The sequence below is a fragment of the Bos indicus genome, chromosome 4 (genome assembly GCF_029378745.1).
Source record: "Bos indicus isolate NIAB-ARS_2022 breed Sahiwal x Tharparkar chromosome 4, NIAB-ARS_B.indTharparkar_mat_pri_1.0, whole genome shotgun sequence".
NCBI classification, from domain to species: Eukaryota; Metazoa; Chordata; class Mammalia; order Artiodactyla; family Bovidae; genus Bos; species Bos indicus.
In genome coordinates this window covers 31,644,176-31,662,484 of record NC_091763.1, presented here as the reverse complement: position 1 = coordinate 31,662,484, position 18,309 = coordinate 31,644,176, and the positions used below count along the sequence as shown (strand labels likewise).

Below are 18,309 nucleotides of genomic sequence, written 5' to 3'. Positions count from 1 at the left end.
TTGCAAAATCAGATGAACATATGATCTCATTTTAAAAAATATGTCTACTAGTATGTATATTAATGGGGCTTCCCAGGTGGCTCAGTGGTAAAGAATCCTCCTGCAATGCAGGAGACTCGGGTTCGATCCCTGGGTCGGGACCATCCCTTGGAGAAGGGACTCGCTACCCACTCCAGTATTTTTGCTTGGAGAATCCCATGGACAGAGGAGCCTGGCAGGCTACAGTTCATGGGGTCACAGAGAGTCAGACACAAATGAGCAACAAATGTGTATCAATATCAGTATTTTAAAATCCAAAATAAGACTGGGGATGGAATTGAACCAGAGAAGAGAACTTCTGCATTCTTTTTTTTTTTTTTTTAGTTTTTTTTTTTTTTTTTTTTTTGCAATGATCTTGTTTAATAAGTACAGGGATGATACTTTTAAAACCACTAAATGTGTTAAATATAGTATCAGTTTCTGAGAGACTGAGAGCTGAGCATTTTTCACTTAGCAGGTGTGGAAAGCAGGTCTTGCTAAAACAATTTCCCTTCTGCTCCATGCTAGTCATCACTCACACTTCAAGCTCTGCTTTGCCATGTGCCTGGAATATTTTTGTGGTGGTGTTCTGAACTAATGACTCTTCATAGTGGCACATGTTACACAAGAAAGGTAATATATGAATTTCAGGATACCAGAAGGTGTCAAGGTGAAATATGCAAGGACTACAGGTCAGAGACCACAGCTGATGAAGACCTTCTGGTGGCTGCACAGGAGGGACTGAGGCTTTGTCCACCAGGGCACAGGCATGAGGGGAGGTGGGTGTTAAAAGCCAGGGTTACTCCCCTGTGGGGTACCTTGACCAGTCCCTCGCACGTGGCACCCAGACATGTTTTATATTATAATTTAGTCAGCATGGTCTTATTTTTCTCTATGTTGATTTCATGTCTGTCTCTTGCTTCTGGGATGTTTACTGTATTCATTACATTTCTGTTGAGAATTTTCTAAGATGTCCTGATATAATGACTTGTAATTTTTCCAGACCAGCAGTGGCAACATTTGAAATTACTAGCAAGCTGTTCCTCCACAGTTGAGAACAAATATTATTATTTACTTTCTGTCTGACTGACAGACTTACAGAAGATTTTGAGCTTAAAAGGGATTGTAGAAATTAAACAAAATTTGTGAAGATCCTATTATGCTCTAGGTCTTACTTTCCATCCCTTAGAGCTTACCTTCTGTAGCAATGGCATTCCAACTTCTATGTGAATAAGGATTACCTGTAGAGTTTGTTAAACACAGACTCCTGGATCCTACAGAGTTTCTGACCCAGTAGGTCTGGGGAGGGACCCCAGGATTTGCATTTCTAACAAGTTCCCTGGTGCTGCTGCTGCTGTTTTAGAAAATCATTGCTCTAGAGTGGCACTGTGCAATAGAGATTTAATGCCAGCCACAAATGCAAACTACATACATATTTTTAAGTTTTCTGGAATCTGTATTAAGAAAGTAAAAGGAAACAGGTTGGATCAATTTTAATCACATTATTTGACCTAATCCACAATCTTATCATCTCAACACATAGCCAATATTATAAATTATTAAAGACATACTTTACTTTTGGGGCGATGGGATGCAGAATTAAGTCTTCACAGTCTGATGTGCATTTTGTCCTCATAGAACATCTCATTTGGAACCAGCCACATTTCAAGTGCTCAGTAGCCCCACATTGGACAATATGTGCATGCTTACTGAGTCGCTTCAGTCCTGTCTGACTCTTTGCCACCCCATAGACTGTATCCCACCAGGCTCCTGTGTCTATGGGATTCTCCAGGCAAGAATACTGGAGTGGGTGGCCATGCCCTCCTCCAGGGGGTCTTCCTGACCCAGGGATCAAACCTCATCTCTTATGTCTCCATCTTTGGTAGGTGGGTTCTTTACCACTAGTGCCACCTGGGAAGCCCCTTGTTGGACAGTATGGTTCCTAGTAACTAGTGCATCTTAACCATTTGTTCTTCCCCAGTATATCTAAGGGATCGGCATCCCTGGGGGCTCAGTGGTAAAGAATTTGCCTGCCATGTAGGAGACCCAGGTTCAATCCATGGGTTAGGAAGATCCCCTGGAATAGGGCATGGCAACCCACTCCACTACTGTTTCCTAGAGAATCCCATGGACAGAGGAGCCTGACAGGCTGCAGTTCATGGGGCTGCACAGAATCAGACATGGCTGTAGTGACCAAGCAGCAGCAGCAGCATACCTGAGGGATATGATAAATTTCCAACAATAATAGTAACTCATTAAGGCTACATTTTCTGGAAAATATATGAACAGGCCACCCTTTGTCCATTTGTATTAGGGGCTCATTGAGCTGGAGCAGGTAGTTTCATACTTAACCAGATGAAAATTGTTATAGTCTTGGCAGAAAAGACAGTTCCAAGTATAGTACAATGTCCTGTCCATGTTAACCTAACGTCTGAATCCTATGGATTTATAGGCGACATTGGGATAGGAGAAGGGGAGCAGAAGGAACTGTTTTAACAGTGACTCAAAGGAAACTAGGAATCAACAGCATTTGGGGTGGGAAGGGGCTCTCTAATAGAGTGACTTCCAAGTCCTCAGTAAGAAGAAGTCACGTGTTTTTTCTGCATCTTGCAGAATGGTGCTCACCTTCGATATGGTAGGGGCTGCAGCCCCCCAGCTATGCAGGAACAGTGATGCCCAGCAGACGGGGGAAGATGCAGAGCAGTGGGGTGGCTTGGAAGAAGTGTCCTTGTTCAGTGAGTACATGTGAAGCATGATGGGAGCTTCTAGAAACACTGGCAAAATGGAACTTAAAATGGGAGGCTGAGGTCCATATAAGCATGTGGGACAGAGCCCCCAGCAGTACCTGGTTGATTATTGTTAGGGTGACCTCATTACATGCATAAATTGTGTAGGGGTTCAGATGATTAGCCAGGGATCTCAGGGTAAGCTACATAGACCAAAGCAAGCTTGCACCAAGCTAGGTCTGGTGACTTTGGTTTTGTAAAGATGGAGGAATTGGGTGATGAGCAATGGGAGAGGGTGATTTGTTTTCAGGAGAGGAAGCAACTTGAAAAAAGATCCAAGTGGGCAAGAAGCATTTTGGCAGAAGCTGTGTCTGCCTAAAGGAAGATGGGGGAGCTACAGCTGCAAAAGATGGACAGAATCTGACCATGTTGGACCTAAAATATAAGACTTAGAACTTTGGACTTTGCTTCATAGGATATGGGGAACCCTTGAAAGTTTTTTTTTTAGCATGGTGATGTTATGATTAGATTGTTTATTACAGAGAAAATAATTTAGCAGCTGAGTGTAGAACAAAATATTCTGAGAAAAGACTAGAAGCCAGACCAGCTTTGCTGCCCTCAGGAAGGGTGAGTTGCTACCTGGACCTGGAGTGAGGGTTGGGAGTAAAGGTAAAGCAAAGATTTGAGAGCTGGCAAGAGTGGAACTAATAGCACTTCTGAAGGATGGTTGCAGAGGTGGGAAAGAAGGAAAGGAAAAGTGTGAAAGACAGATGTTGACAAGGGGCTGGTACTCAGGGAAGCAATGAAGGAAAGGAGAGAGACTAGGGAGAAAGGCGAGAGAAATGGGAGACAGAAAGAGAGCCAGAGACAGACAGACAGACTCCTCTTCCCTCTCAGATAGAGGAGAGGGAAGAAAGACACAGATAATACCCAGTTTTGAAGCCAGTAGCTGGTGCAGTCAGTGGTGAGAACTTTAACAGAAATAGGGAAACACTCAGAAAAATCTGTTTACTTCAGTTTACTTTAATCCAGGTCTTGGAATCATCACCTCATTAGGACTGTGCATTGAAACTGAAGGCCAATGGCTAAATTTGTTCTGATTGTGACCCTTCTCTGGTACTTACTGGGAGAACTGTGGGCAGCAAAACAAGTGTCCTTGATGAGACCATCCTACTGTTAAATGATAAACTATCCCTGTTGCTAGGAGACATATTCCACCATCTTCTGCTGAAGAAGAGAGATGCCTAACTTCTAATCAGGTCAGCTATTGTTCAGAAAGGACTTCTAATTCAACCCAAGACAGATTTTGCTCAATTTTAGATTGTTTTTGGAGAGACAGCAATTCCCTGACTCCCTCCTCAGCCCCTGCCAGGGCAGCAACATCCACAGCCATCCCAGGTGGGTCTATGCCTGTGTCACAGATGCAGCTGTGGAAGCAGCTGGTCCACTTGTTCAATGCTCGCAGCCTCACATATCACCATACCACTTCCAAGAGATAGATTCAAAGCCTGAATTTAGAGAAATGGCTAGAAATCATCTGCAGGGGGAAATGCAGGCCTTTCTTTCACATTATTGAGAGAGAGAAGGGAAAGAGGAAAGAGAGGAGAGAGAAAGTACACTGTGGTAACATGAATAGGAAAAAAGAAATTTCCACTTATGCTTTATCTATGGCTCACATTTTGACCATTTCATAATCATTCTTTGGTATGCTTTGTGGAAGAGACATATTAAGGGATTTGAAAAACTCATTTACTATCCTGGCATTCTCTTGATAAGAAATTTACCCTTTTGTTTTCCCCAGAAAAAAATCTAACAACTCTGGACTGTTGACAAACATTCCCTTTTGCGGTCGCAACTCCTCTTGAAGCCAAAATGAGGTAATCAAAATTTTGTAAGTAAAAAAAAAAAAAATTTTCTAAGTAAATATGTAATTGCCCTAATTTGCATATTATTTGCATGACTAGGGTTGCAGGGATTTTTCTCCTCCTTCTGTGGCAGAAACCCAGCCACAGGACCTTCTTGGATTTCAACTTGTATCTAATTTCCTGCCTTAGACACACAGTGCTAAGAGAATTTTCCCGGACATTTAATCTGACCCTTACCCACCCCACCCCCCATGATCTCTCAGTCTTCCTATTATAAGCAAATTGAAATACTCAAACTTCATCCTGCACCATAGCAGGAAATCTATTCTCTTCCAGAGTATTCCAGAAGACTCTGGAAAGTGATTTCTTACTGCGTAGCGATAGCTTCTGAAGGCTTCTGCTTCTGTCTCTTGGCTTTGCTCTAAGAATACAATTTCTCCTTCATTTCCTAAGGAACTGCTAATACAGTCTAAACTGTATGTTTAATCAGTTTACTAAAGATGAAGATAGTAAAGAGAATTAAAAAGCAGAAAACAAAAATGTAAAGCTCTCAAATATCACAGTCCTATCCAGTTATCCTGTTTCATAAGTCCTTCTTTACCTTTCTTCCTTGGGTTCTGGCTTGTTGCTAATTGTTTCACTCACATCTTTGCTCTTCTCTCCAAATCCCCAGCTACTAAATTGCAGTGGAAAATGAAAATCCATTAACTAAGGCAATTAACAAAAATCTAATGCTTCTCCAGATACTTATCCACAACTTTCGGCTTAAGGAAGAGTGCTTTTTACTTTGTTAAGATGATTTTCACCTCCTTTTGTTTTTTTAGAATAGTTTTCCACATTTCAAGTTAGTGGAATGCCTTATCATAGACAATCAAAAATTCCTTTAAAGTCTTTCTTTAAGAAGAGATGCGGGCATGCTCAGTCTCTTCAGTCATGTCTGGCTTTTTGCGACCCCATGGACTGTAACCTGCCAGGCTCCTCTGTCCATGGAATTCTCCAGGCAAGAATACTGGAGTGGGTTGCCATGCTCTCTTCCAGGGGATCTTCCCAATCCAGGTACCAAACCTGTGTCTCCTGCATCTCCTGCATTGGCAGGCAGATTCTTTACCCCTGAGGCTCTGGGGAAGCCCTAAAAAAGAGGTATTACCCTCTACATGTGTATCAACCACTCCCACCTAACAACAACCACAGTCTGTAGGCAGATTTTTGTTCTCCAAACAGAACCATTCTGAAATATATACTTCTCTGCTGTCCTCAATATCCTTATTTCTATTCAGTGGAACAGAGGGGGGAAAAGAATGCCTATCTCTGGAATTAGAGAACCCATGAAGGAAAAAACAGCCAACAAAGAAGTTAATTATAAATATTATTCAAACTCTTTAAACTATGTGAAGGAAGATGATATAATGGGAAAACTACATGCTTGGGGTTCTGGCAGATGACAGACCTGCATTCAAATCCAAGTCTAAGAACCGTTTGCTCTGTATTCTTGGGCAAGTTACTAACTTTTGTAAAATAGCAGTAAACGTGCCTGCAACATGGGTTGTTGTGAAAATTGAGAAATGTATGAAGCACTTGGAATCTAATAAGGGGCTCGGGAAATAGTCCTTCTTGTCCCACTCCTCAGACCAGTAAACTGCTATTGTTAGTCAATATATTAACTGGTGCCTTAAATGCCTTGGATTATTAACCAATGAAATAAACTGTTCCATTAGTCAGTTTAGAAGCCCAGCCCAGTCAGACTCTCACCTATTCTCCACTCTTCCTGTTCTTTTACTCTCTTTCCCATCCCGCCTCTGTTCTTTCTACTCTCCACCCCTTTCTCCTCACTCTCATTTGCTTCTTGCTGTGTAATGGCAAACTGTCTATTGTACGGTGCCAAAATAGAGTTAGGTGCTTATTCTAATTATTGAATAACATCTTATATTCCCTCCTTTTCTTAATTCAAGAAAAGTTGTCTTTAAAGTTGTCTAGGAAGCATAGAGTATAAACTGGCTTTAAGTGTGCTCAGTTGCTCAGTTGTCTGACTGCTTGTGACCCCATGGACTGTAGATTGCCAGGCTCCTCCAACCATGGGATTTCCCAAGCAAGAATACTGGAGTGGGTTGCCATTTCCTACTCTGGGGGGATCGTTCCAACCCAGGGGTTGAACCCAAGTCTCTTGTGTCTCCTGCATTTACCACTGAATCTCCTGGGAAGAACCACCTGATCTGAGCTGATTTGGGGAGGTGGGGATGGAAGATTCTGGTCCTCAATAACAAAGAGATTCCTTACCCTGGTTTCAACCACTTTGCTTCGTATTTTATTATTATATGCTCAGTAGTTACACATCTGCAGATATTGTAGAATGAACAAACAGGAAATCATAATTTTTCTGCCATCATCCATCCAGGTGTTGAAAACCTAGGAGTCATCCTTGACACCTCACTTTCTTTCCTACCCCATAGCCTTTTGGCTTTACCTTCAAGATAGATTCTGTGTCTACTCACTTTCCCTCATGTCCAGGGCCACTACACTAGCTTCCTGGATTTCTCAAAAAGCCTCTTACTAATTGCTTTGTGCCTACCTGCCAGCCCCCCAGAAGTCTCCAGACTAGGGAGGATGTGCAAACCAGCCAGAGTAGGGTTGATAGCTTTAGCAAATAAAAACACAGAACACGCAAATAAAAAGTAATTTAAGATTATCAAGTACTTTTCAGTTGTATAAAATGTTATTAAAATTATTTTTATACTGAAAAATTATTCATTGTTTACCTGAAACTCAAATTTAACTGGATATCCTGTATTTCTTTTTGGCAATCCTAAATTATAATCATTTCTTTAAAAATATAGATGATGAGATAGAATGAAAATAATAGAGTGTGAAAATGATAATTACTTATAGAATTACAGGGATTAGAAACATCTGATGGCCAGCCTGTGGATTAAGAACTCTCTCTCCCAAATATTTTTTAGCCACATGTACTATGTACTGTACTCTATAAATGAGAGCTGTGGTCAATCTAGAGAGATGAATCTCTACAAGAATTTTTACCTACTAGATTTGCAACAGTAAAACAGCCCAAGAACCCTGCACATAGGCACATTCATATAGGTGCATTATGTACATTTTTTTAGAAATAAATTCTATTTTGGAATATTTTAGATGCAAAAAAGTTACAAAGATAGTACAGAGAGTTCTGGAATATCCTTCACCTACTTTTCCCCAGTGCTAACATTTTGCATAATCATGATACTTTTGTCGTAAGTTGCTTTCACTAGCATCCTGTTTCTGTCCCTAGATACAACGCAGGACCCTATGTTGTGTTTAGTTGTCGTGTCTTCTTAAACTCCTCTAGTCTGTGCTAGGTTCTTAATCTTTTCTTGTTGTTCCGTGACATTGATAGTTGTGAAGAATATCAGGAGATGGTTTTAACAAAAATTTCCCTCTCCACTTCCGGATAAACACCTGGTTTAGAATCACAGAGATGGAAGAGGGAAAAGCATAGAGGTTTAATGTTAGGACATCTAAGTTCTGATTCTGCATTATTTAATTCCTTCAGCACTGGAGAAAAAAGTGCTGAAGGAATTATATAATTATAAATATATAAATTTATAATTATATAATTATAAAAAAGTCTCACTTTCTTTATCTGTTTTAAAGTGGGCATATTGTTACCTTTCTCCCTGGGTTTTATAAAGTTTAAATGAGATAATGTTCAGGAAAGAGATTTATGGTGAAGCATCAAATATATGATCATCAAAAGGAAATTTATATTTCTAATGTCTGAGTTTTCCTATCCTGCAGATTTGTATAAAGTGGAGGTGGAAACCAATAACATTCTATTCCAGGAATTTTCAAATAAAATTCTCAGAAGGCTCTCCAAAAGAAAAAAGTGAAAGCATAAATCAGATCATACCAATCCACCAATGATGTTCCACTGTTTTCTAAATAAAGGCCAAACTCTTTGCCAAGGTTTTTCTAGACTGACACCATCTATGCCTCTGGCCTCAGACCTGTCATTTGCTCACTCTGCTCATCGAGCTGGCCCTCTTCCTGTTCTTACATCCAGTCAAGCCCACTGAATCTGCCATATCCTTTGCCTGGAATTCTCTTCCTTAGACCGTTACCTGCTGGCTCCTCCTTTCAGTCAGACCTTGACTCATGTGTCTACTCTTTGGTGGGTCTTCACTGTCCTCTCAGTCTAAAGCATGCCCTCCATCAATCCCTGTCACATCACTTGGTATTTATTTATTTATCTGACTGCACCAGGTCTTAGTTACTGCATGTGGAATCTAGTTTCCTGACCAAGGATCAAACCCAGGGCCGTCCTGCATTGGGAGTGTGGAGTCTTAGCCACTGGACCACAGGGAAGTCCCATATCATTTGGTTTTATTTTTCATAACACACACCCCATTCTGAGATTCTCTTGCCTGTTATCTGTCTCCTTTACTGAGCTGCATGAAGTCCGGGAATTTGTCCAGCCTTTTTCCTGTTTCATTCTCAGCAGCTAGAATAAATTCCCAGCTGATAGGTAGGTCCTCAATAAATACTTGTTGAACAAATGACTCTATAACTCTAGCTGAACAAAGAGGTAGGTCCATCCTACCTTGGTAACAGGTAACAGCAGGTAACTTGGTAACAGCAGCTTGGTAACACTGCTCTGTCAATCCATGTCACCAGTTCAGTTGGCGCCTCTATGAAGACAGGCAGGCACAGTGGCCCAGGGAAGATGAGAGAGACTGCATTATCGCTTATTGCATATTCTGCAGTATTGCATATTCTGTACTTTGTTGACTCAACTGCCTGCACTTACAGGCTATGAACAAAATTTCCACGATCCATCTTTAGGTGAAAAAAGCATGTTGCAAAGTTGTATATATAGTCTGACCCTTGTAATACTCATACACAATAAAAATTTGTTGAATGAATCATGTTTTTTCAAAAATGTGTTTATATACAACTGTCTGGAAAATGACCAGAAAAAACAAACAACCAAATGTAAAAAACAGTAAGTATTCTTGGGAATGAGATTGAGTAATACTTTTTTCCTTTGTATCTTTAAAATTTTTATATCATGAGAACAAAATTATAATAATTTCTATAATAAAAAATAGCAATAAAATTATTTCCATTTTTACAAGAAGAAAAAGGATTTACCTATAAGAAAATTGATATTTGAAATGAAGTACATGAAAAAATATGAACAGATGGTGGACAGAAAAGGAACTACAAATGACTTTCAAATATATGAAGATATGCTCATTCTCAAAGAAACATGAATTAAAACTACTCCAAGAAGTTTTTTTCACCTATTTGACAAAAATCCCAGCTCAATTATACAATCTGAATCAAAGCTTGGTAATACATTGATTGTGGTTTATTAATCTTTTAGTCTTTTCTTACATCTCCAGGGCATTGCCCAAATGGTTATTTCATTGCTACTTTTTCTTTTAACTCTAGAGAAGTGGTTCCTAAATGCTGTGTTTTAGAATCACTTGGTGGGCATTTAGAAATCCTGGTGCTCTCATGAAAAGATGTTCAGCATCACTAATTATTAGAGAAATGCATATCAAAACTACAGTGAGGTACCACCTCATACCAGTCAGAATGGCCATCATTAAGTAACAAATGCTGGAGAAGGTGTGGAGAAAGGGGAACCCTCCTACACTGCTGGTGGGAATGTGAGTTAGTGCAGCCACTATGGAAATCAGTGTGGAGGTTCCTCAGAAAACTAAAAAGAGAATTACCATATGATCTAGGAACCCCACTCCTGGGCACACGCCTGGACAAAACTCTAATTCAAAATGATTCATGCACCCCTATGCTCATAGCAGCTCTAGTCACAATATTCAAGACACAGAAACAATCTAAATGTCCATTGACAGATGATAGTTGAAGACGGAAATTTATACAACAGAATACTGCTCAGCCATAAAAAAAAGATGAAATAATGCCATTTGCCACAAGATGGATGCAACTGGAGATTACCATACTAAGTGAGGTAAGTCAGAAAGAGAAAGACAAATACCATATGATATCACTTATATGTGGAGTCTAAAATATGGTGCAAATGAATGTATCTACAAAACAGAAATAGACTCGGACATAGAGAACAGACTTGTGGCTGCCAAGGGGAAGAAGGGGTGGGGGAAGGGAAGAGTAGGCATGTGGGACTAGCAGATGTAACTATTATATACAGGATGGATAAGCAAGATCCCACTCCATAGCACAGGGAACTATATTCAGTATCCTGTGCTAAACCATAATGGAAAAGAATATTAAAGAAAGAATGTCTATATGTGTATAACTGTGCCACTTTGTTGCATAGCAGAGATTGACACAACATTATAGATCAACTACAATAAAAAATTAAAAAAGAAGTCCCCGTGCCCACCTATACCAACTAAATCAATGTTTGGGGGAGTGGAAGCCAGGCATAAATATTTTTTTGAAGATCTTCAGATTTCAATGTCCAGCAAAGTTTGGAACCCATGCTACAATGTTTCTAGTCCGTGCTCTCAGTATTGAGAGGAAGCCCTTAGTACTGAGCCCTCTTAATATTACTTTGCCAACAAAGGTCCGTCTAGTCAAGGCTATGGTTTTTCCTGTGGTCATGTATGGATGTGAGAGTTGGACTGTCAAGAAAGCTGAGCACCAAAGAATTGATGCTTTTGAACTGTGGTGTTGGAGAAGACTCTTGAGAGTCCCTTGGACTGCAAAGAGATCCAACCAGTCCATTCTGAAGGAGATCAGCCCTGGGATTTCTTTGGAGGGAATGATGCTGAAGCTGAAGCTCCAGTACTTTGGCCACCTCATGCAAAGAGTTGACTCATTGGAAAAGACTCTGATGCTGGGAGGGATTGGGGGCAGGAGGAGAAGGGGACGACAGAAGATGAGACAGCTGGATGGCATCACTGACTCGATGGACATGAGTCTGAGTGAACTCCGGGAGTTGGTGATGGACAGGGAGGCCCTGCATGCTGTGATTCATGGGGTCGCAAAGAGTCAGACATGACTGAGCAACTGAACTGAACTGAACTGAAGGAAGCCCTCAGTATTGAGCAGCAAGACCACCTACATTGACAACTTACTGCCATCTCTGTTAACATGACAGCTATTCTTTCCAGGAAATTCTTGTCAGGGAAGAAAGAATAATAACTTTGCTATTTGCTTTTGTCCTGGCAAAATAGTTTGTTCATCTAGTCAAAGAGCTCACTTCTCAGAACAATAGACTGTTTACCTGGGCAAACAGTTCACTTGTCAAACAGCTGTGTACTTACCCAAGGCTTGACTGTCACCTTGCTGCATCCACCAGTACTAAACTACCATGTCATGAATCTTGCCCAGTCCCAATCAGATTCCCCCCTTAGAACTTCCTTAAACCACTTGAACTCAGACCCCCTAGACCCTATAAATATGCATTCCTTGGTGTTGCTTGACTAGCAGGTTTTTCTGTGGACATCCCTGGTGGCTCAGACAGTAAAGCGTCTGCCTATAATGTGGGGAGACCCAGGTTCGATCCCTGGGTCAGGAAGATCCCCTGGAGAAGGAAATGGCAACCCACTCCAGTAATCTTGCTTGGAAAATCCCATGGATGGAGGAGCTGGTAGGCTACAGTCCACAGGGTCGCCAAGAGTCAGACATGACTAAGCAACTTCACTTCACTTCTGTGGTCTTCAGAGAACTTAACTTCTGATAGTGTAACTTCACTGCCTTTTATCTTCACCTGCATTTCATTCCTGTGGGCTAGGAGGAAGAGCTTCCTGACCTCGATCATGTGAATCCCATCTTTTCCTATAAACCCCGACCCCCCAATCATTCTGATTTTTGGAACCTTCCCCTCTTTCTAGGAGAACCACTCCTGGGTTCCTTTACTCACACATTTGCAATACTTCTGACACCAAAAGTGGGGGTTTTCTACACAGCAAACAATTCTCTGCAACACCAGTTGTGCTGTGCTGTGCTTAGTCGCTCAGCTGTATCTGACTCTTTGCAACCCCATAGGCTGTAGCCTGCCAGGCTCTTCTGTCCATGAGAATTCTCCAGGAAAGAATACTGGAGTGGGTTTCCATGCCCCCCTCCAGGGGATCTTCCCAACCCAGGGATCAAACCCAGGTCTCCTGCATTGCAGGCAGATTCTTTACCATCTGAGGCACCAGGGAAGCCCAAGAATACTGGAGTGGGTTAGCCTAGCCCTTCTCCAGGGGAACTTCCCAACCCAGGAATCAAACCGGGGTCTCCTGCATTGCAGTTCTTTACCAGCTGAGCTACCCGGGATGCCCCACTTGGGTGTCCTATAATTCAGTTCTGACGCCATCTACCTGTAAGCATTTCAGTTCTACAAGGGATCCCTCACTTCAGACACCAGTCATGAGTCCTAGATGGTCACCTATCTATCATCTGACCAGCAAGCTATAAACCAGGGTTCCCATAACCCCCTACTTGGATTCAGTAATTTGCTAGAAAAGATCACAAAATTCAGGGGAACACTTATGTTTACCAGTTTATTATAAAGGACATAATGAAGGATCCAGGTGAACAGCCAGATGAAGAGATACCTGGGGCAAGCTGCGTAGGAAGGGGCAAACCACTGCAGGCACTTCCTGACTGGGAAGTTCTCTGAAGCCCGTAATTCTGGGATTGTTCAGGAGGCTTCATCACATAGGCAGGATCAATTCTCCAGTCTCCTGTCCCTCTCCCCTTCCTAGAGGATAGAGGGTGGACGGAAAGTTCCAAGTTTCTCCTCACGGTTTGGTCTTTCTGATGACCAGCCCCCAACCTGAGGCTACCCAGGAGTCCACCAAGAATTGCCTCATTGGAACAAAAGACATTACTAGCACCCAGGAAATTCCAAGGGATTGAGGAACTCTGTGTCAAAAACTGGGGTCAAAGACCAATTAATAGAACAAAGGATGTTTCTAGTGTTCTTACCACTTAGGAAATTCCAAGGATTTTAGAAATTTTGTGCCAGGAACCAGGGGCAGAGACAAACATACATACATATATATATATTTGTGTGTGTGTAAAATTATTTTCACAACCTCCCTCCTGACTCTTCCTGTCATCTGGTTTGCTAATATTTGCCAAATTGAAAAGATAATCATTTGACCTTGGTATCTCTTCTCACAATTATTTTCTGTCCATGTCCTTGAATGCATGAACTGTCACCACAGCATCACCTTCTTGGGCAGCTATGTCTCCTAGTTTTCTTTGCCTGACTCATCACACAGCTGAAACTTTTTCTTGCACATCTTACTAATGACCTCTTTATTGCCACATCTAATGGTCTTTCATCAGAGTTCCTTTTGATGACCCCACTAGATATGATTCTTACCTCATCTCTCCCTCTCCCTGTCGTTGTTTTTTTTTTTTTTGGCTTTCACGACATGTCACTTTCTCCATATCACCACCTCACTTTCCTTCACTCACTTTCTCTCTCTCCCTTTTAGTTCCTCTTCCTTGCCCCAATTACCATCTGTGAGTATCCTCCAACACTCCAGTCAACTCACACGCCATCTCTGAAGGAAGAAACTCTTGTGACTTCAACCCTCACCTTTGAGAACAACTTCTACATCAGTAATTCAAGCACGGGATAGAGCAGGTACTTCACAAACACCCTTGAATTAATTATCAAGTAGCTGATGAAGATGAGCACATCATTTCCATGGAGTGTCTCATACATAGTACCAGCTGGAATTGGCAGCAGACTTCGTATCTGGACTGAGCAAGGATGTGTGCTCATCACTGAATGTGTCACCTGAAGCAGACTGTTCCAGTAGCTCTGTTGTATCTTGGAGACCTCATGACTCCATTCTCATGATTGTCAATCCATCCCAGCTGCAATGCCTACAGGACACCAGCCTAAGGTCTTTGGCCAGCCCTCAACATAATTGAGATGGAATTTACAAAAGGAAAATTGAGAAACACTCTCTTGAGGATGAGATCTCAGAGTAGCAAGTCTTCACTCTCCCTCTCCGTTGGGCTACAGGGGGAAACGCGTGTGATCTTTCTGGTGTAATGGAGACATGGTAACTATCTTGCCCTCTTGTAACTCTATCATAGGCACTGAATTAGAGGTGGAAGAGGGTGTGTTCATAAGTTATCCCTGAAATAGCTCCGGAGACATTCAGAACTGCCATTGAGCAAGTTATTGTTTATGATTTTTCTACCCAGTTGTTGTCTAACAAATATGTTTAAAGCAGCATTTTAATAGACACTGTACTAAGTGCTATGGGCTTCCCTGGTGGCTCAGTGGTAAAGAATCTGCCTGCCAAAGCAGGAGACTCGGATTTGATCTCTGGGTGGGGAGGATCCCCCTGGAGAAGGGAATAGCAACCCACTCCAATATTCTTGCCTGGGAAATCCCATAGACAGAGGACCCTGGCAGGCTACAGTCCATGGGGTCACAAAGAGCCAGCCATGACTTAGCAACTAAATAACGACAACATACTAAGTGCTAGTGATACTTGTCCACTGCATCCAAAGAGCTCACACACACTCAGGTCCCCACACAACCACATTTATGCTGTGTAACATACAGTTAGACTTGAGATCAGGACAAAGGGCTATCGTATTTGTCATAGTTTTGCAAGGTGTTTTCACATCCACTATCTCATTTAATATTCTTAACAGCCCAAGAAGATGGGCAGAGAAAATAGTGTCAATTCCATTTTATGGAAGAGGAGATCAAGACTTAAAAAGCATCACATGCAACGTACTGGTTTTAGCCTACGGTTGAGCCGGAACAGCAAGCCTGGTGGCCAAGTAGAATCCCCTGCTTTTGTCACTACCCCGTTCTGCCTTCCTACCTCTTTTTCCTCATCTGTATGAAGAAGGTGCTAGGCCGGTGTCTTTCTGCTATGGGCCTTCAACTATAAGACTCTCTGAGTCTATAACCAGAGCCCTCCTGCAAGGGAGCTCCCAGTCCAGGAGGGACAGTTGGACCAAAAAACTAACAACTTTGTTCCCCTGCTACCGCCTAGGGTTGTGTGAAGATTATAGTATATAATATACTAATCCAGTGCTTGTGTGTGTGTGTGTGTGTGTGTGTGTGTGAGATTGAGTAAAACTAGATGGAGTGGTACTTTGTAGGTACCACTTTGCAACAGGTATTTCTCTAGGTTCTCATTAGTTTTCCAGGTATCTGCCTCACCCAGGAGACTTTGGGGCAGGGATCATGTGATACCCACCATCACTAAGAATAGTGTCTTCTTTAAAAAAAAAATTATTATTTATTTTATTTTTGGTTGTGCTGGGTCTCACTGCTGCATGAGCTTTTCTCTATTTGCTGCGAGCAGGGCCCACTCTCTGGTTGTGGTGCGCAGGCTTCCCACCGCAGTGGTTTCTCTTGTTCCAGAGCATGGGCTCCAGGGCTTGGGGATTTCAGCAGTTGTGGCTCCCAGGCTCTGGAGCACAGGCTTAATGGTTGTGGTACACAGGCTTAGCTGCTCTGTGGCCTGTGGGATCCTCCTGGACCAGGGATCGAACCCATGTCTCCTGCATTGGCAGGCAGATTCTTTACCACTAAGCCACCAGGGAAGCTGTCTTCAACGGGGATTGTTGAAGAAACAATGGGTACATTAAGGCAGGTCCATCTTAGAAAGGGAGGTGGCTTGATCCATGTGCCAAATTCTCACCTCAACACACATTTTAGCGTTTCTCAAGATATCTAGTTTAGTATGCTTGGTGGGAACCCACCGTGGAAGTTTAACAACTGTAAAATGGGGTCAGGGGGCAGATTTTGAGTAGAGAGGAGGATGAAGAGGAAGAAGGAGGAAGAAAACAGGAGAGGATGGAGCTAGAGCATTCGAATGTGTAAAAATGCTTCTGTCTTCACAGACATTAAGTGCCAGGACTTCATCTGTCTTGCCATCCCCATATTTTGCCAGTTCTGCAACCGGAACTCCAGGTCTGCCATGGAGACAATCTCATGATGACATTACGTTCCAGGAAGTCTTGCTGAATGCACAGCAGCAGCAGCCCTGGCTCCCCCCACATCTCTCTGGAAGCCTGCAATTTGTGTTGTTTTAGGCTCTGTGGCCCAAGAAGCATTATTAGATGGAAGTGTGCCATCTCCCCACCCCGGCTCCCAGTGCTGTCTTTGTGGCCAGTGAAGTAAATGCATCTTGTGCCTCTTAAGAAATGTGGGACAGGAGGTCGGGTGGAGCCCTGCCAGCGTGACAGTGGAGGTGCGTCAGTGGCTCAGTGACAGGTGGCAGAGGCCAAGGGCTTGGGAATCACTTACAGTCACGGAGATTTCTTTCTCTTTCAGCCTTTGCCCTCTGATGGGAATGAAGCAGCAAGCCGCCAAGCCACACAACGGAAGCCTGAAATGAGATGACTTGGGCAATTTGCACAAGAGTTTCCTACTTTAAATAATTAGAGTCACTATCCCTGGGGGCATTTGCTTATTGGCTGCCTTAACAGTCTTCTTCTTCTTTTTTTTTTTTTAAAGCAAGTCTCTTAAAGATACTGCTCTTGATCTTACACGCACTTGCCAAGACTTGTCTTATTCTTATAGTACTGATGTTCTACTGTTCAAAAGTTAGGAAGGAGCTGATTCTGAGCTGGAAACAAGGGCAGCAGAAGATAGAGATAGTAGGCTCATTTTGTGCATGAGTCCCAGAGAGAGAGAGTGCCAGCCATTGCAGGAGGTGGGTTTGAGGGGTTGGATGTGCAAAATGAGGTCTAGCTGGCAGCCCCTGGGCAATCTGCTGACGGTGGGTTGGAAATGGCAACTGTTGAAAAACACCGCAAACTGAGGTTGTTTCTCATCTGAAACATGGCGTCTGCCCTGACTGTAAATGATCCCCACAGGGAACTAGGCAAGGGTGTGCTGGTAAACTGGCTCTTTGGAAAGAAAAAAAAGGAGGGTTGGTTTGTAACCTTAGTACATACTCTGACTCTGGCACATTTCCAGCTACCACGGTTAACCTGCCTGCCAAAATCCCGGATGTTTAACACTCCTCCCTCTGGAACTGGTACCAGAAGCTCCAGCCCGCCACTGGCTAAGAAACAAATTTCTACTTGCCACTCGCAGGCCAGCTGTGGGTCCACATGCAATACTCCCCGCTGCCCCAAATTAAAAAAAAAAAAAAAGATTGGTTTCAGTTTTGCCACTTATTACATGTGTGCTTCTTGGCAAGGCTTTACTTTTTCCAAACATAGCTCTCTCCTTTGAAAAACAAGAGTTCAGATTATGCCATGTAGCATCTCTGCCAAGTTCACACCACTCTTCCCTAAGATCCACATCTTCTGTCTCCTGTGCCATGCTTGGGTTAAGAGATTCTGCACCTGTGGCCTGAGCTGATTAAACAAATTGAATGGCCAGGGGCCAATCAGATCTCTTCCTTGATGATTAGCCCAGAGCAATCCCAAGCTTGAGTTTGTTAGTGGAGAGGCAGAGAGAGGGGGACCCAAACAGAGGAAGTCCTCTGCCACCTACCACATCCCTCAATCTATCTGCTCTTTGCTCTGATTGTTCAGCTTTGTCTTGGAGTCGTGGAGATACCCCAGTTGCTTCCAATAAACTTTCTTCTAGCTCTCAGGCCAGTGAGAGTAGGACTTTGTAAATTGTAAGTAATAGAGTTTTAGTGAGTGAAGTGAAGTCGCTCAGTCATGTCCGACTCTTTGCAACCCCATGGACTATAGCCCACCAGGCTCCTTCCATCCATGGAATTTTCTAGGTAAGAGTACTGGAGTGGGTTGCTATTTCCTTC

General features: G+C 42.6%; 1 long non-coding RNA gene across 2 annotated transcripts in view; it reads left to right on the top strand.

Moving 5' to 3' along the window:
• The first annotated feature begins 399 nt into the window (after positions 1-399).
• The window catches only part of LOC139182679 (uncharacterized), a 42,733-nt gene continuing 24,823 nt past the window's right edge, over positions 400-18,309 (top strand). Inside the window, exons 1-3 of one of the 2 annotated variants that reach the window (XR_011566200.1) lie at positions 400-2,753; positions 4,546-4,621; positions 16,863-18,276. This is a non-coding gene — a long non-coding RNA (uncharacterized lncRNA). Of the gene's footprint in view, positions 2,754-4,545; positions 4,622-13,288; positions 16,780-16,862; positions 18,277-18,309 lie in introns of those variants that run through there. The other variant, XR_011566201.1, reaches the window with a different exon arrangement.